The 26372-nt window shown below is 44.2% G+C and overlaps 1 protein-coding gene across 2 annotated transcripts in view; it reads left to right on the forward strand.

Annotated features, from left to right (window-relative positions):
• The first annotated feature begins 12561 nt into the window (after window positions 1-12561).
• CALN1 (calneuron 1) overlaps window positions 12562-26372 on the forward strand; it is an 84147-nt gene continuing 70336 nt past the window's right edge. Inside the window, exon 1 of one of the 2 annotated variants that reach the window (XM_067472059.1) lies at window positions 12562-12580. The gene's annotated coding sequence lies outside the window, so the exon portion shown is untranslated. Of the gene's footprint in view, window positions 12581-13172; window positions 13254-26372 lie in introns of those variants that run through there. The other variant, XM_060756946.2, reaches the window with a different exon arrangement.

Below are 26372 nucleotides of genomic sequence, written 5' to 3' on the forward strand. Positions count from 1 at the left end.
CCCCATGACCAACAGAAAATACTGTGTTTTCTGGTGGTCTTTGGCTACCTCTCTGACACCACAGCAACGCGTACAACACACACACACACACACACACACACACACACAAAGGTAATGTTCGTTTGTGGGACGCACATAACTCAAAAACCACTGGACAAATTGACACAAAATTTGGACACTACACCCCTAACAGACCAACAAATGACCATCACTCATAAACTCCCCCCCCAAAAAATAGCAGAAAGGGCTTAAAACCCCCAAAAGGTGAAATGATGCTACAGTGCATGTGCAAAAAGGACAGCTCCCAGCATTCCCTAGACCAGGCCCATTAGGGGAGGATGATGCTCCTAATGCACTGCTTCCAAGCTGCAAACTTGCTTCTCCTTGGATTTCTTTGAGAGCATCCCAATCCCCCATAGTTCCAATTTCCTATTCCTGAACTGCAACTCCCAGAAATTGTTCAGATAGATTACAAGGGTTCAAAATGCTCTTTGCTTGTAGGTGAACTATGCATCCCAGTAACTACAACTCGCATATGCAAATGTCTATTTACCCCCAAGAGCGCCCCTGGGCAAAATAAACTATACTGCAAATGCTTACTTTGCGTAATGGGTTGAGCCACCTCTGTGTGTGTGTGTGTGTATGTATGTATGTATGTATGTATGTGTGTGTGTGTGTGTATGTGTGTGTATATATATATATATATATATATATATATATATATATTCTATTTGTTTTGAGTGACATCATAACTCAAAATCCACTGGATAAATTGCCGCCAAATTTGGCTACAAGACAGCTACTAACCCGAGGAGTGACCATCATAAAAAAAATGATTTTGTCATTTGAGAGTTGTAGTTGCTGGGATTTATAGTTCACCTACAATCAAAGAGCATTCTGAACTTCACCAATGATGAAATTGAACCAAACTTGGCCCACAGAACTCCCGTGACCAATAGAAAATACTGGAAGGGTTTGGTGGGCATTGACCCTGAGTTTAGGAGTTGTAGTTCACCTACATCCAGAGAGCACTGTGGACTCAAACAATGAAGGATCTACACCAAACTTGGCACGAATACTCCATATGCCCAAATATGAAGTTGGTTTCTTGTGCAGGATATAAACACAGAGATAGTTAAAATCCTGATATAAGACTGGCCTACTTTTGGATATTCTCAGCAAGTAATAATTGCCGCATGGAACTGACTCAAAATAAGGCCAGCATTGAATCCTAATGGCCAAGTCTGTGATTGTCATATTATCTTCAAACACTGGCAATAGTGTCCCTTAGAAGGATTCATGGCAATTTCCACAGCATATTGCTACCTTTTACTTGCATGTTAATCTACACCAGCATTTCTCAACCTGGGAGTCGAGAACCCTGGAGTGGGAGTTGCAAGGGGGTTTCAGAGCATCGTCAAAGAAAATCAGAAAACATATTTCTGATGGTCTTAGGAACCCCTTTGCAGAGAAGTCCTTCTCTTCCTTTTTTGGAAACAGATGGTGAATCCTGCCACCAAAGCCTTCCCCCACTGTCATGGGTAGGCCTCTCAGCCAAGGGAAGGGATGTTTCTGAGACTCCAAGCAGGGGAGGGGAGAGCAGGCATGCTCGGCGCATGGCAGAGTACTGTGCATGGCAGAGAGCGTGCAAGGCTTGAAGGAGGTTCGTTCCAGCGATTCCCTTCAAGGCATAGAGGTTCTGTGCAGGAAGTTTGGCCCAACTCTATTGTTGGTGAGGTTCTGAATGCTCTTTGGTTGTAGGTGAACTATAAATCTCAGCAGCTACAACTCCCAAATGTCAAGGTCTTCATTGCCAATGTGATGTCTCTACTCTTCGCTATTTTATCAAGATTGGTCATTGCTCTCCTCTCCAGAAGTAATTGTCTTCTTATTTCCTGGCTGCAATCTGCATCTGCACCAATCTTTGCACCTAAAAATACAAAGTCTGTCACTGCCTCCAAGTTTTCTCCCTCTGTTTGCCAGTTATCAATCAGTCCAGTTGCCAGATTCTTGGTTTTTTAAATGTTTAACTGCAACCCATATTGCACTTTCTTCTTTCACCTTGATTACAAGGCTCCTCAGCTCCTCCTCACTTTCGATTTAAGTTTTTGGTTTAAGGTTTAAGGCATCCTGTGATTATTCTGCATGTTTTATTCAATGCTCTGTTCACCTGCTTTGCATGGGCAGACTTATGCCAAACAGGGCAGGCATACTCAGCAGTTGAGTAAGACAAGGCCAGGGCTGATGTTCTTACTAATTTTGGGTCTGAACTCCATGTGCTGCCAGTAAGTTTCCGCATGATGTTATTGTGTGCGGCTACTTTGTGCTTGGTGTTCAAGCAGTGTTACCTATATGCTAGTGTTCGATCTAAGGTGACAGCAGTTAGATCTAATGTGGCTGGGTATAAATAAAATTTATTATTATTATTATTATTATTATTATTATTATTATTATTATTTACTAGCGTCCCCTGCCACGCATTACTGTGACCCAATCTGGTGATCAGGAAAATAAAGTATTAAGAAAGTATTGCTTTCTAGTATATGTGATTTCTTTATGTTTGTGGGTAAACAGTATTTATTCTTGTTTCTTTGTCAGTGTTGACATAGAGATTGTCTGGTTTGCCTATTCTGGAACATGCAACATATAATTGTCCTTCTTTAGGGGGTCCCTTTCAAATCTATGATACTATATCTGTCTTATACATGTGTGTATGTGTGTAAATCATATCTATCTGTATCTTTGTCTGGATGGCTCTTTGTCAGGAGGGTTTTGGTTATGCTTTCTTGCCCTGGTGAAGGGAATTGGACTGGATGGCCTTCAGGCAGCATTTCTCAACCTGGGAATTGGGATCCCTATGGAGGTCATAAAGGGATGTCAGAGGGGTCACCAAAACCATCAGAAAACACAGTATTTTTTGTTGGTTATGGGGGTTCTGCGTGGAAAGTTTGGTTCAATTCTATTGTTGGTGAGGTTCAAAATGCTCTTTGATAGTAGGTGAACTATAAATCCCAGCAACTACAACCCCCAAATGTCAAGGTCTATTTTCCCCAAACTCCATCTGTGTTCATATTTGGGCATATTGAGTATTTGTGCCAAGTTTGGTCCAGATCAATCATTGTTTGAGTCCACAGTGCTCTCTGGATGTGAGTAAACTACAACTCTCAAACTCAAGGCCAATGCCCACCAAACCTTTTTAGTGTTTGCGGTTGGTAAGGGGAGTGCTGTGTGCCAAGTTTGATTCAATTCCATCGTTGGTGGAGTTTAGAATGCCCTTTGATTATAGGTGAACTATAAATCCCAGCAACTGCAACTCCCAAATGACAAAATCAAATTTTTGAGTGATGGTCGCTCATTGGCCTGATAGGTGTCTTGTGTTCAAATTTGGTGTCAATTCGTCCAGTGGTTTTGGAGTTATGTTAATCCCACAAACGAATATTACATTTTTATTTATATAGACTAGCTGAGCCGTCCCCTGCCACATGTTGCTGTGACCCAGTCTGTGTATATGTGTTTTGTGTGTATATATATATTTGTGTATATGTGTATTTATGTGGTTATGTGCATACGTTGTAAAGGGATTATTTTCTTGCTTTTTAAGTCTCTTCTGCTGTGTTTTTCAGTATTTTTATGAGTAATGGTTACTCTTTGGGCTGATAGGTGTCTTGTGTCCAAATTTGGTGTCAATTCACCCAGTGGTTTTTGAGTTATGTTAATCCCACAAACGAACATTACATTTTTATTTATATAGATTTGTGCCAAATTTGGTCCAGTGAATGAAAACGCATCCTGCTCATCAGATGGCAGGATTACAGTTATGAAGTAGCAACGAAAATAATGTTATGGTTGGGGGTCACCACAACATGAGGAACTGTATGAAGGGGTCACGGCATTAGGAAGGTTGAGAAACACTGACTTAACCAATCTTGCAATAGTTCTCCAGGTTTCAGGTCTGAATCTTTCCCTGCCCCATCTGGAAATAATGGGGATTGAATCTGGGACAGGTATGTGCACAGGTGTGCAACTATATGCTTTCCTCATGATTTATGTTCACTTGTAGGCATCTTTTGATTTATGTCTTTATTTATATCTTTACGCATCTTCCCATAGGGTTGATGTAATTAAATGCCTGGAGTGGTTAAATAGGGAGTAAAGATGCAACTGAATCAAAACAAAATGAATAATGGACTGAGTTTAGGAATTTCACGACGAGATCCCGAGTCTTTCCTCGCTTCTTCCACTGCTCCAGACCCAAATGTGCTGTGCTAGATTAGAGTCAGCAAAACAATCTAGTAATAACTGCATTCCAGTATATTGGTTGGGTACATATCACGCTGACTTCTCCTTGAAAATGCACGCAGAACATAATGTCCTTCTGGCAGCCTTCTGGCAGCAAAATTACTGTGAGAGCATCAAATCAAATGACATCCCTCTTCTCAGCATCATGATTTGGGGAAAGTGTGTGTGTGTGTGTGTACACTTCTTCCCAACGAATGAGGGAGTCAATGGTAGTGTTGGGGCAAACTGACTTTCAAGAGTAAAGTTATTTATGGATGAGTGGGAAGGAGTTCTGGGGCTTTTTAAACACATCTTTGAACAGTCTCATTACAGGCACGGATGTTAAATATCCAGGCAGCACAGCAGAACGACAATGTTAGTGATGCCAGTGGGTGCCCTGTCATGTATCAGCAGATTCAGATTGGGAAACAAAGTCCTCCAAGCATAGACACATAATCTATATAAATAAAAATGTCATGTTCGTTTGTGGGATTAACAGAACTCAAAAACCACTGGGCGAATTGACACCAAATTTGGACACAAGACACCTAACAAGCCAATGTATGTCCTTCGCTAAAAAAATGATTTTGTCATTTGGGAGTTGTAGTTGCTGGGATTTATAGTTCACCTACAATCAAAGAGCATTCCAAACCCCACCAAGGATGGAATTGAACCAACATTGGCACAGTTCTATCATGACCAACAGAAAATATTGGAAGGGTTTGGTGGGCAGTGTCCTTTGGTTTCAAAGTTGTAGTTCACCTACATCCAGAGATCACTGTGGACTCAAACAATGATGGGTCTGGACCAAACTCTACACAAATATTTCATATGCCCAAATGTGAACACTGGTGGAGTTTGGGGAAAATTGAATCTTGACTTTTGGGAGTGGTAGTTGCTGGGATTTATAGTTCACCTAGAATTAAAGAACACAATAACCCCACCAATGATAGAATTGGGCCAAACCTCCCACACAGAACCCCCATGACCACCAGGGTGGGCCACAGCAACACGTGGCAGGGGACGGCTAGTTTAAGATAACAGTGTTGCTAACTATACAGCTGATATTGTTAGAGCTGAGAAATAAGTGACTCTGCAGTAAGTTCATAGGGAAAGCAATTCAAACAACCCGCAAGATTTCACCCCATTTGCCAATACACAACACCAGTTCCTCTTGCATGGAGTTTCCCTCCCATTCACTCTTAAACCAGTGTTTCTCCACCTTTTGAATGCTGCGACCCCTTAACGCAGTTCATCATGTTGTGGTGACCCTTACTCATAACATTATTTTCCTTGCTACTTCATAACTATCATTTTGCTACTGTTAGGAATCGTAATGTAAATATCTGATACACAGGATGTATTTCCATTCACTGGACCAAATTTGGCACAAATACCCAATACGTTCAAATTAGATTAATTTTGTCATTTGGGATTTGTAGTTGCTGAGATTTATAGTCCATCTACAGTCAAAGAGCATTCTGAATGCCACCAATGATAGAAATGGGTCAACCCTCCTGTTTAAGGAGCTCCACTGGCTGCCGTTCATTTTCCGCTCCCAATTCAAGGTGCAGGTGCTCACCTAAAAAGCCCTAAACAGTTTGGGACCTGCCTACCTGCGTGACCGCCTCTCCGTTTATGAACCCACACGCTCCCTTCGTTCATCTGGAAGACCCTGCTCACCATCCCACCTGCGTCGCACGCGCGATTGGTGGGGACGAGGGACAGGGCCTTCTCTGTGGTAGCCCCCGACTCTGGAACACCATCCCCAAGGAAATCAGACAAGCAGTCTTTGGCAGTCTTTAGGAAAAGCTTGAAGACCTGGCTATTCCAGTGTGCCTTTCCAGAATAGGTAACTCCAGCAACACATCCCAGAAGCACTTTATTAGAGATTAAGATTGTCCACACATTGCACTTATCCAAAAATCCTTATATCTCACTCAGCATACTCTGCACTTTTTAATCTGTACCCATTACATTTGGCCCAGCCTAGTTTTTATTGTGTTACGGTGTATTGTTTTATTGTTTGTTGTTATTGCTTTAATGTTTTGATTTGCTTTTAGTTTATGTGGTTTTTGTTATATTGTTGTTTTATTGAGGCCTTGGCCTCAATAATAATAATAATAATAATAATAATAATAATAATAATAATAATATCAGAGATGTTTAGCAATACTCCAGAGGACAGGAGCAGAATTTGAAACGATCTTCACAGATTAGAGAGATGGACCAAAACTAATAAAATGGAGTTCAATGGGGACAAATACAAGACACTCCACTTAGGCAGAAAAAATGAAATGCAAAGATACAGAATGGGGGACGTGTGGGTTGAGAGCAGTATGTGTGAAAAAGATATTGGAGTCCTTGTGGACAACAAGTTAAACATGAGCCAACAATGTGATGCTGTGGCAAAAAGAAAGCCAATGGGATTTTGGCCTGCATCAAGAGGAGTCTGGTGTTGAGATCCAGGGAAGTCATGCTCCCCATGCTCTATTCTGCCTTGGTTAGACCACAGCTGTGTCCAATTCTGGGCACCACAATTGAAGGGAGATGTTGACAAGCTGGAATGTGTCCAAAGGAGGACAACTAAAATGATCAAAGGGCTGGAGAACAAGTCCTATGAAGAGCGGCTTAAAGAGCTGGGCATGTTTAGAGGAGGCGGAGAGGAGACATGATAGCCATGTATAAGTATGTGAGAGGAAGTCCTAGGGAAAAGGGAGCAAGTTTCCTTTCTGCTTCCCTGGAAACTAGGACGCAATGGAACAATGGCTTCAAACTACAAGAAAGGAGATTCCATCTGAATACCAGGAAGAACTTCCTGACTGGGAGAGCCGTTCAGCAGTGGAACTCTCTGCCCCGGAGTGTAGTGGAGGCTCCTTCTCTGGAGGCCTTTAAACAGAGACTGGATGGCCATCTGTCGGGGGTGCTTTGAATGCAATTTTTCTGCTTCTTGGCAGAATGGGGTTGGACTGGATGGCCCGTGAGTTCCACCTTGTCTCCTGTGCTATGCTAATAATATAATGTAATGTAATATATTGTATATACATATAATAATTATAATATTATAAAATAATACTATATAATACTACTAATAATATATTATTATAATTATATGTTTTATATTACATGTCATATTACTAATACTATTACAATATAATGGTATAGTACAATATAGTAATATATAATCCTGATATTGTACTATGCTAATAATATAATATATTCTATCTATCTATCTATCTATCTATCTATCTATCTATCTATCTATCTATCTTGTAAGCCGCTCTGAGTCCCCTTCAGGGTGAGAAGGGTGGCATATAAATGTCATAAATAAATAAATGAGGTCTCTTCCAACTCTATGATTCTATGATCCTATGAATCAACTGGGTAATAGGGTGGTGGATTTTTCTTTTTTGGACACCTTTAACAGGCATGATCTATGCATTCCTTCATTGACAATGGTTTGACTAGATACCCTAATATCTATATTGACTAGTTCAATGGGAATCGGATTGTTTTGAACTCCCAAATCCATGGGAAAATCTAAACTGGGAGAATTGTAGCAGCATTTCCTTCCACAAAGAAGCTTGGGGATTCCAAATTTGGTCGCCCCCCCCCCCCAACAAATCCAATAGCATCTGTTCTGATATGACTGCAGATTCACTGACATTTTTAAAATGCATGTTTTCAGTTTGTGAGAGACTAACACAATCTTTTGAGGAGGCAGAGAACTCATAACAAGATGGGTTTTGAAAAAAATGGTTCTTTCGGAGCTGGATGCATTCTGAGTTACAGGCTCAATTGTGTCAAGAGAATTCATATATTTGTTAGGCTTTGCTTAGGTGTTTTGTTTTATGCCTCCACCTGTCGTGTCTCTGGCTTTCGAGAAATCCTCTATTTAGACGATTGGCTGTGTGCTGGCTCCAAAAACACCCCTGTTCGCCTCCATCACACCCACCTATTGTTGCGATCAATCATGATTTGTCCCAGATGGGAAACATTTACATTCCTAACATTGTGTCCTTTGGCTCCTTTAGTGCTTATAACCCAGCATCCTTGACGCATACAAATTGTGCTTTCATTGTAAATTTAACCTTTCTAGTTTCGTGTGTATTTGAGTCCTGTTCATCTGGGTCTTTTTTACAAGACACCTTCGGTTGGTGGTTCTCCACCTTCCGAATGCCACAACCCCATAATACCGTTCCTCATGTTGTGGTGACCCACAACCATAACCTTATTTTTGTTGCTACTTCACAACTGAAATTTTGCTCCTGTTATGAATCATAATGTAAATATCTGATGTGCAGGATGTGTTTTTATTCACTGGACCAAATTTGGCACAAATACCCAATACACCCAAATTTGAATATTTGTGAGGTTGGGAGGGATTGATTTTGTCATTTGGGAGTTGTAGTTGCTGGGATTTATAGTTCACTTACAATCAAAGAGCATTCTGAACTCCAATGATGGAATTGAACCAAACTTGGCACACAGAACTCCCATGACCAACAGCAAATACTGGGCATTGACTTTGAGCTTTGGAGTTGTAGTTCACCTACATCCAGAGAGCACTGTGGACTCAAATAATGTTGGATCTGGACCAAACTTGGCACAAATACTCAGTATGTCCAAATGTGAACAGTAGTGGAGTTTATAGACCTTAACATTTGGGAGTTGTAGTTTCTGGGATTTATAGTTCATATACAATCGAAGAGCATTCTGAACCCCACCAACAATGGGATTGAACCAAACTTGGCACACAGAACTCCCATGACCAACAGAAAATACTGGAAGGGTTTGGTGGGTATTGATCTTGAGTTTTTGGAGTTGTAGTTCACCTACATCCAGAGAGCACTGTGGACTCAAACAGTGATGGATCTGAGCCAAACTTGCCACGAAAATGTGCCCAAAGGTGAATACTGGTGGAGTTTCGAGAAAATAGACCATGACATTTGGGAGTTGTAGTTGCTGGGATTTATAGTTCATCTACAATCAAAGAGCATTCTGAACCCCACCAATGATAGAATTGGGCCAAACTTCCCACACAGAACCCTTATGACCAACAGAAAATACTATGTTTTCTTATGGTCTTTGGTGCCCGCTCTGACACCCCCCTCACAACACCCCCAGGGCTCCCAACTCTCAGGTTGAGGAATGCTGCCTTATGTGATAAAATTCCCCAATGTCTTTTGCACATCTCTAGTCTTTCTTTCTAAAGAGCAGTGGTTGCCAACTTTTATTTGACCAGGGACCACTTTGACCAGGGTCCACTTAACCAGGGACCACTTTGACCTGGGACCACTCTCCAACATGAGTACCAAAAGGGTTACAAATCAGTTTTTGGTCAACTTTAGATTCAGTTTGGTTATTTGGGGGTGCCAATTCAGAAAATTGCATTAGATAGACCACATCAGCTCTAGTTTCTCTAGGTCTTTGGCGACCCCTCTGACACCCCCTCACGAACCCCCCAGGGGTCTTGACTCCTCGGGTTGAGAAATGCTGGCCTAAATGGTTCTGACCCAGTTTAGCTGTCCAAACATATCTCCCTCTATGAACTACCTTGGAGATTAAGATCATCTGGGGAGGTTCTGCACTCAGTCCCACCTCCTTCCCAAGTGCGACTAGTGGGGACAAGGGACAGGGCCTTCTCAGTGGTGGCCCCTCTGCTTTGGAACTCCCTTCTCAACGAAATTAGATCAGCACACCCCCCCCCCCCCTTCCTGGCCTACAGAAGAAAAGTAAAAACTTGCCTTTGAGCAACAAGCAGTATAAGGAATGATCAGGGATTATGTGCAATAGACATGATATTTGGAACGGCATGGACTATGATTGTTGGATTGTGTGATTTTAATGTTTATATTGATATGATTTTAATCCCATGATCATTATGTGTTATTATTGTTAGGTTAGGTTTCCGTATGTGAGGCATTAAGTTAGGCCATAATTATGTCGGAAATTTGGGTCCCCCGCTTAGGAGAGAAAAGTGGTATACAAGAGAAGTAAATAAATCAATCAATAGATAAAGAGGTATGACCAAATGTCATGGATGCCAAGGGTCTTGAGTGGGAAAGATTTCTTTTTGGACTGGCAAAGGGGTCCTTCTAAGAGTGGCATTTTGACAAATTGATCTGCGGTTGTGCCAAGGGTCTTGTGGAACCAGCAAATGGGTCTTTCCTAAGAATGGCATCGTAGGCACACAGACTGGAGAGGGAGAGGTATCAGTCTGTAATGATGATGCCTACCTCTAAAGAGACACGATCAAATGTCATTGATGTCAAGGGTCTTGCTTTGGAGAGATTTCTTTTCAGACTGGCAATGGGTCTTCTAAGGCTGGCATTGTAGACACACAGACTGGAGAGGGAAACGTATCAGTATATAATGATGATGCCTACCTCTAAAGAGGTACGGACAAATGTCATTGATGCCAAGGGAAAGATTTCTTTTCACACTAGCAAAGGGAGGCATTTTGACAAATGGATCTGTGGTGGTGCCAAGGGTCTTGCGGGACCAGCAAATGGGTCTTCCTAAGACTGGCATCATGGGAACACAGATTGGAGAGGGAGACATATTGGTCTGTAATGATGAAGCACAGCCAAATGTCATTGATGTCAAGGGTCATGCATGGAAAAGATTTCTTTTCGGACTGGCAAAGGGCACCTTCCAAGAGTGGCATCTTGACAAATGCATCTGCAGTGGTGCCAAGGATCTTGGGGACCGGCAAATAGGTCTTCCTAAGACTGGTATTGTCAGCACACAGACTGAGGAAGACGTATCTGTCCGTAATGATGATGCCTACTTCTAAAGAGGTATGGCCAAATGTCATGGATGCCAAGGGTCTTGTTTGGGAAAGACTACTTTTTGTACTGGCAAAGGGCTCCTCCTAAGAGTGGCAACTCGACAAATGGATCTGCGGCGGTTCCAAGGGTCTTGCAGACCAGCAAATAGGTCTTCCTAATACTGGCATTATAGGCACACCAACTGGAGAGGGAGACGTATCAATGTGTAATGATGATGCCTACTTCTAAAAAGGCATGGCCAAATATCATTGATACCAAAGGTCTTGCGTTAGAGAGATTTCTTTTTGGATTGACAATGGGCCTTCCTAAGGTTGGCATCGTAGACTCACAGACTGGAGAAGGAGACATGTCTGCCTGTAATGATGATGGAGGTACGGGCAAATGCCATTGATGCCAAGGGTCTTGTGTGGGAAAGACATTTTTTGGATGGAAAAGGGGGTCCTTTGAAGAGTGGCAACTCAACAAATGTGTCTGCAGTGGTGCCAAGGGTCTTGTGGACCAGCAAATGGGTCTTCCTAAGACTGGCATCATAGGCACACAGACTGGAGAGGGAAGCATATCAGTCTATAATGATGATGCCTACCTCTAAACAGGTACGGACAAATGTCATTGATGCCAAGGGTCTTGGGAAAGATTTCTTTTCAGACTAGCAAAGGGTGGCATTTCGACAAATGGATCTGCGGTGGTGCCAAGGGTCTTGCAGAACCAGCAAATGGTCTTCCTAAGACTGGCATCGTAGGCACACAGACTGGCGAGGGAGATGCATCTGTAATGATGATGTCTACTTCTAAAGAGCCATGGCAAAATGTCGTTGATACCAAGGGTCTTGTATGGGAAAGATTTCTTTTTGGACTGGCAAAGGGGTCCTTTGAAGAGTGGTATCTCAACAAACGTGTCTGCAGCTGTGCCAAGGGTCTTGTGGACCGGCAAATGGGTCTTCCTAAGACTGGCATCATAGGCACACACACTGGAGAGGGAGATGCATCTGTAATGATGATGCCTACTTCTAAAGAGGCACACCAAATCTCATTGATGCCAAGGGTCTTACGTGGGAGAGATTTCTTTTCAGACTGGCAAAGAGTGGCACCTCGACAAATGTGTCTAGTGTCTACAGTGGTGCCAAGGGTCTTGGAGACTGGCGAATGGGTCTTCTTGAGACTGGCAGGTTGGAGAGGGAGATGAATCTGTAATGATGATGCCTACTTCTAAATGGCCACGGCCAAATGTCGTTGATGCCAAGGGTCTTGCGTGGGAAAGATTTCTTTTCTGACTGGCAAACGGGTCCTTCGAAGAGTGGCATTGTGACATCGGCGCCAAGGGTTTTGCGGACCGGCAAATGGGTCTTCCTAAGACTGGCATCGTAGACTGGAGAGGGAGACGTGCCAATGTGTAACGATGATGCCTACTTCTAAAGCGGCACGGCTACTCAGCCAGGGCGTATTGTTGTGATGTGTCTTGTGCGGAGAGATTTCTTTCGGACCGGTGCCGACGCCAACGTCTAAAAAAAGGTACAGCCGACTGTTATTGCAGTGAGTGTGCATTCCTTTGGGGGCTGGCAAATGGGTCTATCTATCCTAGGGCTGGCATAAAGTGAGGAGGGAAGACGCACGTACTGGCTTGAGGGTGGCACCATGAAGAGGTGGCAGCTTTGGGGTGGTGCTGCCCAACCGTTGAAAGAAGCCGACCCTCTCGGTGCCACCTTTGGAGCCTTCTCCCTTCCGGCTGGTGTTTGCCAGATGTGCCAAGGCTTGGCTTGGCTTGGAGGGAACATCCCCTGGCAGCTGCCTCCTTTCTCCTCCTCCTCCTCCTCTTTCGCGCGTGCTGGAGTTTTGACGTGGGCGAGAGCAAAGCGGGAGGAGCCCGGGCCGGGCGAGGAGGGGGAGTGGGTGGGTGGACGCCAGCCGGAGCCATCCCTCCTTCTCTCCATCCCTCCCTTTTCCCTCCCTCCCTCCTTCCCTCTCTCTCTCTCTCTCCTCCATCCTTGCCTTTGCCATGGCCACCTGCTGCGTGGATCCACCGCGCGTGGGAGCCCAGCCGGGCGCCGGGGGGCCAAAAGGCCGCCCTTAAAGGCTCCCCTCCTCTCTTTTCCCCTTTCCCCTTTCCCCTCCCGGGACCCCCTCCCCACACCTGCCGCTGGGAAGGAAGGAAGGGAGGGAGGAGACGCCGCGGAGCAGCCGCAAGGTGAGTCGCCGAGCAGATGCCCACCTGGGCTGGGCGCCGGGAGGGAAGGAGGGAGGGAGCTCGCCTTGCAGGTGGGTGCCTTGCGGAGACGGGCAAGGCTTACGCCAAGGGTGGGCACAGGCGATGCCCAGGTCGATCGGCATTGCCAGGGAAGGTCTTCTGCTCCCGAGGGGCTGGCTTCCCAATTCAGGCTGGGCAGCCTCTTTCTTTCTCTCCCACCTTTCTCTCGGTCTCTTCCTTCTCTCGCTCTCCCCTTCTCTTTCTATCTCTTCTCCCTTTCTCTCCCTCTGCCACCCTCTCTCCCTTTCTCTCGCCTTCTTTCTCTCTCCCTTCCTCACCTTTCTCCCTTTCTCTCTCCTCTTCTCTCTCCTCTTCTCTCCATCTTTCTCTCTCTCTCCTTTTCCCTCACTCTCTCCCTTTCTCTAGCCTTTCTCTCTCCCTTCCTCACGTTTCTCTCTCCTCTCCATCTTTCTCTCCCTCTCTCCCTCCCTTTCTCTCGCCTTCTTTCTCTCTCCCTCACCTTTCTCCCTTTCTCTGTCCTCTTCTCTCCCTCTCCTTTTCTCTCCCTCTCTCCCTTTCTCTTGCCTTTTTTCTTCCTCTCTCCTTTCTAGTGCCTTCTTTTTCACTCCCTCCCTCACCTTTCTCTCTTTCTCTCCTCTTTCTCTCATCTCCATCTTTTCCCTCTCTTTTCCATCTCTCTCTTTTTCTTGCCTTCTTTCTCCCTCCCTCATCCTTCTATCTTTTCTCCTCTCTCTCTTCTCTCCATCTTTCCCTCTCTCTCTCTCCTTTCCACTCCATCCTTCCCTCTCCCTTTCCTCTTTCGTTTCTCACTCTCTCCCGCCCTCTCCCAACCTCTTTCCCTCTCTCACACTCCCCTCTCCTCTCTCTCTCCCTACCTCACTTTCTCTTTTTCTCTCCCCTCTCCCTTCTCTCCATCTTTCTCTCTCTCCATCTTTCTCTGCCTTCTTTCTCTCTCCCTTCCTCACCTTTCTCTCTTTCCTTTTCTCTTCCTCTCTCCTTTCTGTTACCTTCTTTTTCACTCCCTCCCTCACCTTCCTCTTCTCTTTCTCTGATCTCCATCTTTTCCCTCTCTTTTCCATCTCTCTCTTTTTCTTGCCTTCTTTCTCCCTCCCTCATCTTTCTATCTTTTCTCCTCTCTCTCTTCTCTCCATCTTTCCCCCTCTCCTTTCCACTCCATCCTTCCCTCTCTCTTTCCTCTTTCGTTTCTCACTCTCTCCCACCCTCTCCCAACCTCTTTCCCTCTCTCACACTCCCCTCTCCTCTCTCTCTCCCTACCTCACTTTCTCTTTTTCTCTCCCCTCTCTCTTCTCTCCATCTTTCTCTCTCTCCATCTTTCTCTCACCTTCTTTCTCTCTCCCTTCCTCACCTTTCTCTCGTTTCTCATCTCTCTCTCTCTTCTCTCAATCTTTCCCCTTCTCTCTCTTTTTCACCCCACCCTTCCCTCTCTTCTTTCGTTTCTCACTCTCTCCCAACATCTTTCTCTCTCACACACTCCCCTCTTCTACTCTCTCTTACTCCCTCGCCTTTCTCTCCTTCTCTCCCCTCTCTTTCATCTCCATCTTTCTCTCTCTCCTTTTCTCTTCCTCTCTCCCTTTTTCTTGCCTTCTTTCTCCCTCCCTCATCTTTCCCTCTTTTCTCCTCTCTTCTCTCCATCTTTCCCCCTCTCTTTCCTTTTCAATCCATCCTTCCCTCTCCTCTTTCGTTTTTCACTCTCCCAACCTCTTTCCCTCTCTCACACTCCCCTCTTCTTCTCTGTCTTCCTCCCTCACCTTTCTCTGTTTCTTTCCTCTCTCTCCTTTTCCATCTCTCCCTTTTTCTTGCCTTCTTTCTCCTTCCATCCCTCACCTTTCCCTTCTCTCCATCTTTCCCCCTCTCTCCTTTCCACTCCATCCTTCCCTCTCTTTCCTCTTTCGTTTCGCACTCTCTCCCGCCCTCTCCCAACCTCTTTCCCTCTCTCACACTTCCTTCTTCTTCTCTCTCCCTCACCTTTCTCTCTTTCTCTCCCCTCTCTCTCACTCCAGCTTTTCTCTCCTTTTCCATCTCTCCCTTTTTCTTGCCTTCTTTCTCCCTCCCTCCCTCACCTTTTCTTCTTTCTCTCTTCTCTCCATCTTCCCCCCCCCCTCTCCTTTTCATCCCATCCTTCCCTTTCCTCTTTCGTTTTTCACTCTCTCCCAATCTCTTTCTCTCTCACACACTCCCCTCTTCTTCTCGGTCTTCCTCTCTCACCTTTTTCTTTTTCTCTCTTCTCTCTCTTCTCTCCATCTTGCCCCCCCCCCTTTCATTTTCACTCCATCCTTCCCTCACTCTTTCCTTTCTCACTCTCTCCTTCCCTCTCCCACACTCCCCTCTCCTTATCTCTCTCCCTCCCTCACCTTTGTCTTTTCCTCTCCCCTCTCTCTTTGCTCCATCTTTCCCTCTCTTCTTATTACCTCCTCTCTCCCTTTCTCTTACCTTCTTTCTCCCTCCCTCCCATTTATCTTTCTCTCTCCTCTCTCCTCTCTCCTCTCCATCTTGCCCTCCCTCCTTCTCCCACTTCTCCCCTTTTCTTGCCTTCTTTCTTCCTCCTTCCCTCACCTTCCTCTCTTCCCTCCATCTTTCCCTCTCTCCCTCTTCCTTCATCTCTCCCTTTCTCTTGCCTTCTTTCTCCCACCCTCACCTTTCTCTCTCCTCTTCCTCCCCCTCTCTCACCTTTACTCCCCATCCTTCCCTCTCTCTTTTCCTCTTTTGCCTCTCGCTCTCTCTGTCCCTCTTTCCCTCTCTCTCACTCCCCTCTCCTTCTCTCTCTCCTTCCCTCACCTTCTCTCTCTCCCTCTTCTCTCCATCTTTTCCCCTATCCTCTCTCTCTCCTTCTCCCTCCCTCTCTCCCTTCCTCTCCCTCTTCTCCCTTTTTCTTGCTTTCTTTCTACCTCCCTCCGTCCCTCACCTTTCTCTTCTCTCAATCTTTCCCTCTTTCTTCCTCTCTCCCTTTCTCTTGCCTTCTTTCTCCCACCCTCACTTACCTTTCTCTCTCTTCCCTTCTTTTCCTCCCCTCCCTTTCCTTTACCCTCCATCCTTCCCTCTTTCTCTTTCCCCCCTCTTTCCCTATTTTCCTCTCTCTCATTCCCTTCTCCTTCTCTCTCCCCATACCTTTACCTTCTCTTTCTCTCTTCTCTTCCCCTCTCTCCTTTTCTCTCCATTCCCCCCTCTCTTCCTCTCTCCTTTTCTCACCCTCTCTCCTTCTCATCTCTCTTTTTCTCTCCTTCTCTCTTTCCCTCTCTCCTCCTTCTCTTTCTCATCTCCCTTCCACTCTCCTTTTCTCTCCATTTTCTCTCTCCTTCTCCCCCTCTCTCTATCTCCTCTCTCCTCTTTTGCTCTCTCTCACTCCCCTCTCCTTCTCTCCCTCCCTAATCCTCCTCTCATTCTCTCTCCTTTTCTCTCAATCTTTCCCCCTCTCTCTTTCTCTTCCTCTCTACTCTTTCCCTCTTTCTCAATCCCTCTCCTTCTCTCTTTTTTCTCTCCCTCATCCTGCTCTCTCCTTTTCTCTCAATCTTTCCCCCTTCCTCTTCCTCTTCCTCTCTCCTTCCCTCTCTCTCACTCTCCTCTCCTCCTTCCCTCTCTTCTCCATCTCACTCTCTCTGCCTACCTCTACACTACAGGCAGATTTCAATTGTTCACTTTAAATGGGATCCTAGGGATTATAGTTTGAGAGGGTCTTGAGCCTTCTCTGCCAAAGGGCTCTGCTGCCTCACCAAACTATAACTCTCCCGTGCCCATCCTCCAGCACCCACACTGTTGCATGAATACAAATTGACCCCACTTATTTAACTGCCATATCTCCAGGCCAGGGTTTTCTAAGGTCTGTCACCTTCTCACTGAACTATAGATTCCAGGACTCGATAGCGGGGAGCATGTGGCAGTGAAAGCAGTGTCAGACTGCATGCATTCCTCAGTGTAGATGCATTCATGGGCTTTGGGTCTGCTTCTCCAACCAGACTAGGCAGCCTCTCTGTCTGTCTGTCTCTCTTTCTGTCAAAGGCGCACATCTTCCTCCGCACGCATGCTTCCCTCTCAAGGGATGCCCTGAAAACGTGCAGTCATGCCTCACCTTGGCAAAATGGAAGTAAAAGCCCTCCTTGTTCTCTAAGTTACTGAGGAATTAGCACAGTTTGGTATGGAAGCCTGGAGCTTGTAGTTAGGCGCTAACATTCTTTGATTCAGAAGGATACAGACGCAGGAAGACAGCATCTCCCATGAATTCATATCATTGAGCCGTGTCGGTGAAGGTGGTGTCCAACTGCATTAATTCTCCAATGTAGATTCACCCTCAGGTAGAAGCAGAATGAGAAGGCTTCCTCCTCTTAAAAAAAATTAAAGGTCTATTTTCCCCAACTACACCAGTGTTCGCATTTGGGCATATTAAATATCCCTGCCGAGTTTGGTCCAGATCCATCATTGTTTGAGTCCCCAGTGCTCTCTGGATGTAGGTGAACTACAACTCCCAAACTCAAGGTCAGTGCCCACCAAACCCTTCCAGGATTTGGTTGGTTGAGGGGGTTCTGTGTGTGAAGTTTGGCCTAATTCTATCATTGATGGGGTTCAGAATGCTCTTTGATTGTAGGTGAATTATAAATCCCAGCAACTACAACTCCCAAATGCCAAGGTCTATTTTCCCCAAACTCCACCAGTGTTCACATTTGGGCATACTGAGTATTGTACCAAGTTTGGTCCAGATCCATCACTGGTTGAGTCCCCAGTGCTCTCTGAATGTAGGTGAACTACAACTCCCAAGCTCAAGGTCAATGCCCACCAAATCCTCCCAGTAATTTCTGTTGGTTGTGGGAGCTCTGTGTGCCAAGTTTGGTTCAGATCCATTGATAGTAGAGTTAAGAATGCTCTTTGATTGTAGATTAACTATAACTCCCAGCAACTACAAATGACCATCATTGTTTGAATCCACAGTGCTCTCTGGATATAGGCGAAGTACAACTCCCAAACTCAAGATCAATGCCCACCAAACCCTCCCAGTTTGGTCATAGGAGTTCTGTGTGCCAAGTTTGGTTTGATTCCATCGTTGGTGAAGTTCTGAATGCTCTTTGATTGTAGGCAAACTATTAATCCCAGCAACTACAATTCCCAAATGACAAAATCAATCCCAACCCCACAAGTATTCAAATTTGGATGTATGGGTATTTGTGCCCAATTTGGTGAATGAAAATACATCCTGCACATCAAATATTGACATTACGATTCATAACAATAGCAAAATTACGGTTATGAAGTAGCAACGAAAATAATGTTACGGTTGGGGGTCACCACAAATGAGGAACCGTATTAAGGGGTCGCAGCTTTAGGAAGGTTGAGAACCACTGAGGTAGGAGATAGAATCATATAATCGTAGAGTTGGAAGAGACCTCCCGGGCCATCCAGTCCAACCCCCTGCCAAGAAGCAGGAAAATTGCATTCAAAGTACCCCCAACAGGTGGCCATCCAGCCTCTGTTTAAAAGACTCCAAAGAAGGGGCCTCCACCACACTCCGAGGCAGAGAGTTCCACTGATGAACAGCTCTTACTTTCAGGAAGTTCTTCCTAATGTTCAGATGGAATCTCCTCTCTTGTAGGAAAGGGCAAGGTGGGAAAGGTTAAGGGGCAAAAAATGGCCATTGGGTATGGAAAACTGGTGTTGCCGAGGTTTGAATGAGAAGTAATGCCTCCACCTTCATAACTCCTCAACAGATGGCAGTACTGGTATGCGGTAGGTACTGGCTTGTTCAGTAGACTCTCCTCTACAGTTCCATTTTGGCGGGAAGCCTTAGCATTGAACAGTTGTGTTGTGAAAGTGTGAAGTATGGAACCCTGCGCAGACGATCGGTCAATGCGACTTAAGCAACGTGCAGTCATGGAATTCTTGACAGCAGAAGGTGTCACCCCAAAGGAGATTCATCAGAGAATGCAAGCTGTTTATGGTGATTGTGTTGGTGTGAGTACTGTGCATCGTTGGGCGAGTAAGTTTAAAGATGTTCAGGTGAGAAATCCGACTTGCGTGACAAACAAAGAGTTGGACGTCCTGTGACAGCAACCACAGAGTTTCACAAGCAAAAGGTTGACAGACTGATTCAGGATGATCATCGTATCACTCAGAGAGAAATTTCAAGCATAATCAGCATTTCACAAGAGCATATGGAAATAAAGGACTTGACAATTGACAAGAATGGACAAAGTGGAATGGAATTTTGGAACTCTGAAGGACGAACGCTGAGTATGAGATTAGTTATATTGATTGTGTTATATATTGACTGTTTTAACTGTTATAATTGTTTTAATTGCTGTTTTATACGTATGTGTATTACTGTGTAGGCATCGAATTGTGCCATTTGTAAGCCTCCCTGAGTCCCCCCTCAGGGGTTGAGAAGGGCGGGGTAGAAGTACTCGAAATAAATAATAAATAAATATGGGTCACATTATTGCTTTGCTTGGCTATCGGAAGATCTGTGCACGATGGCTACCCAGGATGAGAGAACTGTGAGATGCTGGTTGCGGAAACAGAGTGTCAACTTCTTCTGTGATGGCGTCAGAAAACTTGTTCATCGTTGGCAGAAATGTATCCAATTGTCTGGTGATTATGTGGAGAAGTGAATAGTGTAGTTAAGGAGCACATTCTAAGGATGATTTCTGCGTTTGATTTATTAAAATATTCCCATCCAAACCCAAGTAATGAAAGTGGAGGCATTACTTTTCAGTCAACCCTCGTATAAGGGGTGTTTATGTTGAGCAACCAACAGGGTTCTCGCTCCGTGCCACAGGGACATTTGCTTCTGGTCCAATGTCCCTTTATACCCAATTTGTCAGCCGTCCCTTAATGAATCTGTACACCTTGTGTGATTAATGCGAACCATTTGTGCCTCCAAGGAAGGGGGATCCATTGGCTTGTTTTGTTTTGCTTTGTTTGTTTCCTTCCAGCCCTGGATTTATGATCAACATGCCTGTCCGGCTTGTTGCCACTTGAAAAACCCCAATGACACATTGCAAATGGCCCAGGGAGCTCTCCTGGACCCCAACCTGTATTCTGCCCACGGCTGTTTGATCGCGTCTTAATATTATAATTGAAAGCCTAAGGAAGAGGGAGCGCAGAGACTGTTTTGTGTCTCAGAGCCAACGCTTTGGGATAGGACAGGCTGTACATGCGAAATAAGCCTCAGAAGTTTGCTTGCCTTGCACTGAGTCATAGCATTGATCTGTCGAACCCAGAAGGTCCCTAAACTCCTTTTCATTTCCCTCGCATCCTTATAGCTGTAGATTGGAGAGAATGAAGGCTTTTGGGTCCTCCCAGGTACAAATAAAGTTATTACAGATGCAGGCAAGACGTCAGGCGAGGATGCTTCTGGGACATGGCCATACAGCCTGGAAAATTCACAACAACCTAGTGATTCCGGCAATGAAAGCCTTCGACAACACAATAATAACTTTGGGTTGTTGTGAGTTTTCCAGAAGCATTCTCTCCTGACGTTTTGCTTGCATCTATGGCAGGCATCCTCAGAAGTTGTGACCATATGTCTTGGAACAGTGTGGATGTTGCCATTGGCTACTTTGATTAGCAATGAATTTGATTAGCCTTGCAGCTTCAAAGCCTGGCTGCTTTCTGCCTGGGGAGAATCCTTTCTTGGGAGGTGCGAGAAAGAACTCTTGTCTGTTGGAGGCAAGTGTGGATGTTGCCATTGGCCACTTTGATTAGCATTGAATTTGATTAGCCTTGCCGCTTCAAAGCCTGGCTGCTTCCTGTCTGGGGGGAATCCTTTGTTGGAAGGTGGGAGAAAGAACTCTTGTCTGTTGGAGTCAAGTGTGGATGTTACCATTGACCACCTTGATTGGCACTGAATGGCCTTGCAGCATCAAAGCCTGGCTGCTTCCTGCCTGGGGGAATCCTTTATTAGGAGGTGGGAGAAAGAACTCTTGTCTGTTGGAAGCAAGTGTGGATGTTGCCATTAGCCACCTTGATTAGCATTTAATAGCCTTGCAACTTCAAAGCCTGGCTGCTTCCTGCCTGGGAGAATCTTTTGTTGGGAGGTGGGAGAAAGAACTCTTGTGTCTTGCCTAGTTTACTACAGATCTCACAACCTCTGAAGATGCCTGCCATAGATGTGGGCAAATGCTTCTGGAACGTGGCCAGACAACCCAGAAAACTTGCAGCAACCCAAGTTTTTGTTGTTGTTGTTGTTTGAAACACAACAAGATTAGTACACAGTAAACAATACCACTCTGCTTTCTTTTGTATTGGATCACACATCGGACATTTCCCAAGTGTGTAGCACTGTGTGATGTGATGTATCGGCGAATAATGGGTGCAGATCCCAGTAGGGTGGCCTTTTGCAACTGACAGATGGTAATTTTGTCAGCGTTGATCGTGTTTAAGTGCAAGCCAAGGTCTTGAGGCACTGCACCCAGTGTGCTGATCACCACTGGGACCACCTTGACTGGCTTGTGCCAGGGTCTTTGCAGTTTAATCTTTAAATCCTCATATCGTGTCAACTTTTCGAAATCCTTCTCATCAATTCTGCTATCACCTGGGATTGCATAATCAAAGATACATACCTCTAATAATAATAATAATAATAATAATAATAATAATAATAATAATTTATTACTATAATATTATATTAATATAATGCCAAGTTTTTAAACTTCATGTTTTTTTTAAATACATTACAATACATACAATATTTTTTTTAATACATTACCCTTGGTTTGCTCCTGATACGATAAATAAATTGTATAATATTATAAATTATATTAATAATAATAATAATATTTATTTTTATCCCGCTTTTCTCCCACGAATGGGACTCAAAGCAGCCAATTGTCACCTGTTTGTTCCATTTCACAGGCATTTGGAGACAAACTTTGCTGAACTCTGTCAACCCAGTTTTCCATTTGAGGTGCACACAATCCGTCTCTATTATTTCTAGGTACGTTGTGCCTCCGATATCAGATTTTCTGTTCAAGGACTAATGCCCAGGAACAAATCCATTTTTTAAACCGAAGTCCCTGTATCGAGAAAGACAAATGGCAAAAGTCTAACCGGACAAGTAAACGAAGATACGCAGAAATGAAAAAGAGGAGGAGGAGATGGTTTGGTTAGAAAGCTTAATCTCAGGATGAAAGAAGGGGCAATGAGTAAGGGAAGAACTGGGAAGGAAAGCAAAAAGATTAAAGATTAAAGGAGATTAAAGCAGTTAAGACAACACAACCTTCTAAATCCTAATTTAAATGCTCCCTACGCATCTCGGAGGCTACTCTCAACCCAACAAAGAGTTGGGAGGAAATGCCGAAGCTGTTGTGGGCTTTCAGGTCATTTTGGATTTATGGCAACTCTAAAGGCAAACCTATCCCAGAATTTCCTTGGCAAGATGTCTTCCGAAGGAAGTCGCCTTTGCCTTTGGCTGAGATGGTGACTTGCCCAAGGTCAACCCATTGGCTTATATGGGCAAGCACTATCCCTCTGAATGGCACACAGAACTCCCATGACCAGTAGAAAACACTGGAAGGGTTTGGTGGGCAATGACCTTGAGTTTTGGAGTTGTAGTTCACCTACATCCAGAGAGCACTGTGGACTCAAACAATGATGAATCTGGAACAAATTTGGCATAGATACTCAATATGCCCAAATGTGAATACTGGTGGAGTTTGGGAAAAATAGACCTTGACATTTGGGAGTATGGGGAATATATCTGCGTGTTTCTGGAAGACATGGATTCCCATCAACTTTTACATGGAAGCTATGGAAATCCTATGACAGCTCACCCATTTCAGCCTACAGTATTCTCTGTCATGGCTGTTAGATTCTTAGACCAGTGTTTCCCAACCTTCCTAAAGCCGCAACCCCTTAATACAGTTCCTTGTATTCTGGTGACCCCAACCATAACATTATTTTTGTTGCTACTTTGTAACTCTAATTTTGCTACTGTTGTGAATCATAATGTAAATACCTGATATGCAGGATGTATTTTCATTCACTGGACCAAATTTGGCACCAATTGTGCCGAATTTTGATTATAGGTGAACTATTTGATTGTAAGGTTCAGAATGCTCTTTGATTGTAGGTGAACTATAAATCCCAGCAACTACAACTCCCAAATGCCAATGTCTATTTTCCCCCAAACATCACCAGTGTTCACATATGGGCACGTTGAGTGTTTGTGCCAAATTTGGTCCAGATCCATCATTGTTTGAGTCCACAGTGCTCTCTGGATGTAGGTGAATTACAACTCCCAAACTCAATGCCAATGCCCACCAAACCCTTCTAATACTTTTGGTTGGTCATGGGAGTTCTGTGTGCCAAGTTTGGTTCAATTCCATTCTTAGTGGAGTTCAGAATTCTCTTTGATTGTACATGAACTGTAAATCCCACAACTACAACTCCCAAATGACAAAATCTGTGCAGTGTATACCAGACAGAAACAACAGGAATTAAAATTATTTTGAGAAGACACTGTCGAGCACACTTTGAGAACTGCCGGGATGGACTAAGCTCTTGTTTTCGCCATTCCTCTTAGAGAATCGGATGCTTCCTTTCTTGATAACAGTTTAGGTGCGGTATTTCACATTGACCTGAGGATAAATCAGTCCATATTTTAGGGATTGGTTTTTTTAATGGAATTTCTAGACATATATGAGGGTTGAATGAATAGTAATGCCTCCACCTTTGTTACTTGGGTTTGGGTGTGAATATTTTAATAAATCAATTGCAGAAATAATCCTTAGAATGTGCTCTTTAACTTACCACTATTCACTTTTCCACATAATCACCAGACAATTGGATACATTTCTGCCAACAATGAACAAGTTTTCTGAAGCCATCATGGAAGAAGTTGACACTCTGTTTCTGCAACCAGCGTCTCAGAGTTCTCTCAATGTCTTCATCAGAAGCATAATGATGTCCCTGCAGATATTCTTTCATTATCGGGAACAGATGGAAGTCAGATGGTGCTAAATCTGGACTGTATGGACTGGAGGATGTCGTACGGTGGTGAGATCCAGTCTCTGAAGTTTCAAGTCTGTGCACTTTCATTTCAGGCGTCCGCATCCTGGGTACCCATTGTGCACAGATCTTCTGACAGCCAGGCAAAGCAATAATGTGACCCACACGTTCTTGTGAAATGCCAATTATGCTTGAAATTTCTCTCTGAGTGATACAACGATCATCCTGAATCAATCTGTCAACCTTTTGCTTGTGAAACTTGGTGGTTGCTGTCACAAGATGCCTAACTCTTTGTTTGTCACACAAAAGTCAGATGTTCCCACCTCAACATCTTTAAATGTACTTGTCCAACGATGCACAGTACTCACATCAACACAATCACCATAAACAGCTTGCATTCTCTGATGAATCTCCTTTGGGGTGCCACCTTCTGCTATCAAAAATTCAATTACTGCACGTTGCTTAAGTCGCATTGACCAATCGTCTTTGCAGGGTTCCATACTTCTCACTTTAACAACACAACCGCTCAATGCAAAGGCTTCCTTCCAAAATGGAACTGTAGAGGAGAGTCCACTGAACAAGCCAGTACCTACCGCTTGCCAGTACTGCCATCTGTTGAGTTACGAAGGTGGAGGCATTACTTTTCATTCAACCTTCGCTTCAGAAAACTTGTTCATCGTTGGCAGAAATGTATCCAGTTGTCTGGTGATTATGTCGAAATGTGAATAATGGTAGTTAAAGAGCACATTCTAAGGATTATTTCTGCATTTGATTTATTAAAATATTCCCATCCAAACCCAAGTAACGAAGGTGGAGGCATTACCTTTCATTCAACCCTCGTATCCTGCTTCAGGAAACTCAGTGTATGGGCAGATCTATACAGAAAGAAGAACCCTCTCCAAGGGTTTAAGAGTCCCTATTTTGAATTATCTGTCGCTTCGAAACTGACTGAAGAGCAGCACCACACTGAATGTTCTACTAGAAGTTATTAATGTGTGAGTCACTGTGGCCAAGCTATTTAGTCGGCGTTTGAGAGACGTCTGTCTTTGTACCAATGCTGTGCTTTCCTGGTAACAGCCTTCCTAGCATCCCACTGCTTCCAAGAGCAGATGCTCTGTCTTAACACCTTTCAGTTCTTGTAGAAACAGCGCCAACCCCAAAGCTTTCCTTGGTGTACTCTCCTTTTTCTTCCTACATCACATTGATATTTGAAAATCCTCTCCTCCCACATCTGGATTTGGCAATCTATGTTGGCTTGTGTGCCAACTTTGGAAAGTTGGGACACCCCATTCACTGGGAACACAAATGTCTTCTGGGTTGCTGTAAGTTTTTCAGGCTGTGTGATCATGTTCCAGAAGCATTCTCTCCTGATGTTTCGCCTGCATCTATGGCAGGCATTCTCAGAGATTTTCTGTTGTTCATGGGAGTTCTGTGTGCCAAGTTCGGTTTGATTCCCTCGTTGGTGGAGTTTGTAATGCTCTTTGATTGTAGGCGAACTATAAATCCCAGCAACTACAACTCCCAAATGACAAAATCAATCCCCCCAACCCCATCAGTATTCAAATTTGGGCGTATCGGGTATTTGTGCCAAATTAGGTCCGGTGAATGAAAATCCATCCTCCATATCAGATTTATTTATTTATTTATTTATTTACTGTATTTGTATACCGCCTTTCTCAGCCAATTGGCGACTCAAGGCGGTTTCCAACAAATCAGTACGTATAAAAACATAATACAGATTAAAACATTAAACAATATAAAACACCACTAAAGCAATAAAAACAACATCATTATTATCAAGCATTGTCCAGTTTCATTGTCAAATCGTTCAATTTCCTATATTAGCTACTCTGCATTTGTAAACGCTTGCTCGAACAGCCATGTTTTAACTTGCCTCCGAAATGTCAAGAGGGAGGGAGCAGACCTAATCCCCCTAGAGAGGGCGCTCCACAGCCAAGGGGCCACCACCGAGAAGGCCCCGTTCACACCAAATGCACCCGAGACAAAGGTGGGACCGAGAGCAGGGTATTTACATGACAATTCGTAACAGTAGCAAAAATCACAGTTATGAAGTAGCAACGAAAATAATGTTCTGGTTGGAGTCACCACAACATGAGGAATGGTATCAAGGGGTTGAGAAATGCTGCA

The sequence above is a fragment of the Anolis sagrei genome, chromosome 11 (assembly GCF_037176765.1).
Source record: "Anolis sagrei isolate rAnoSag1 chromosome 11, rAnoSag1.mat, whole genome shotgun sequence".
Lineage (NCBI taxonomy): Eukaryota > Metazoa > Chordata > Lepidosauria > Squamata > Dactyloidae > Anolis > Anolis sagrei.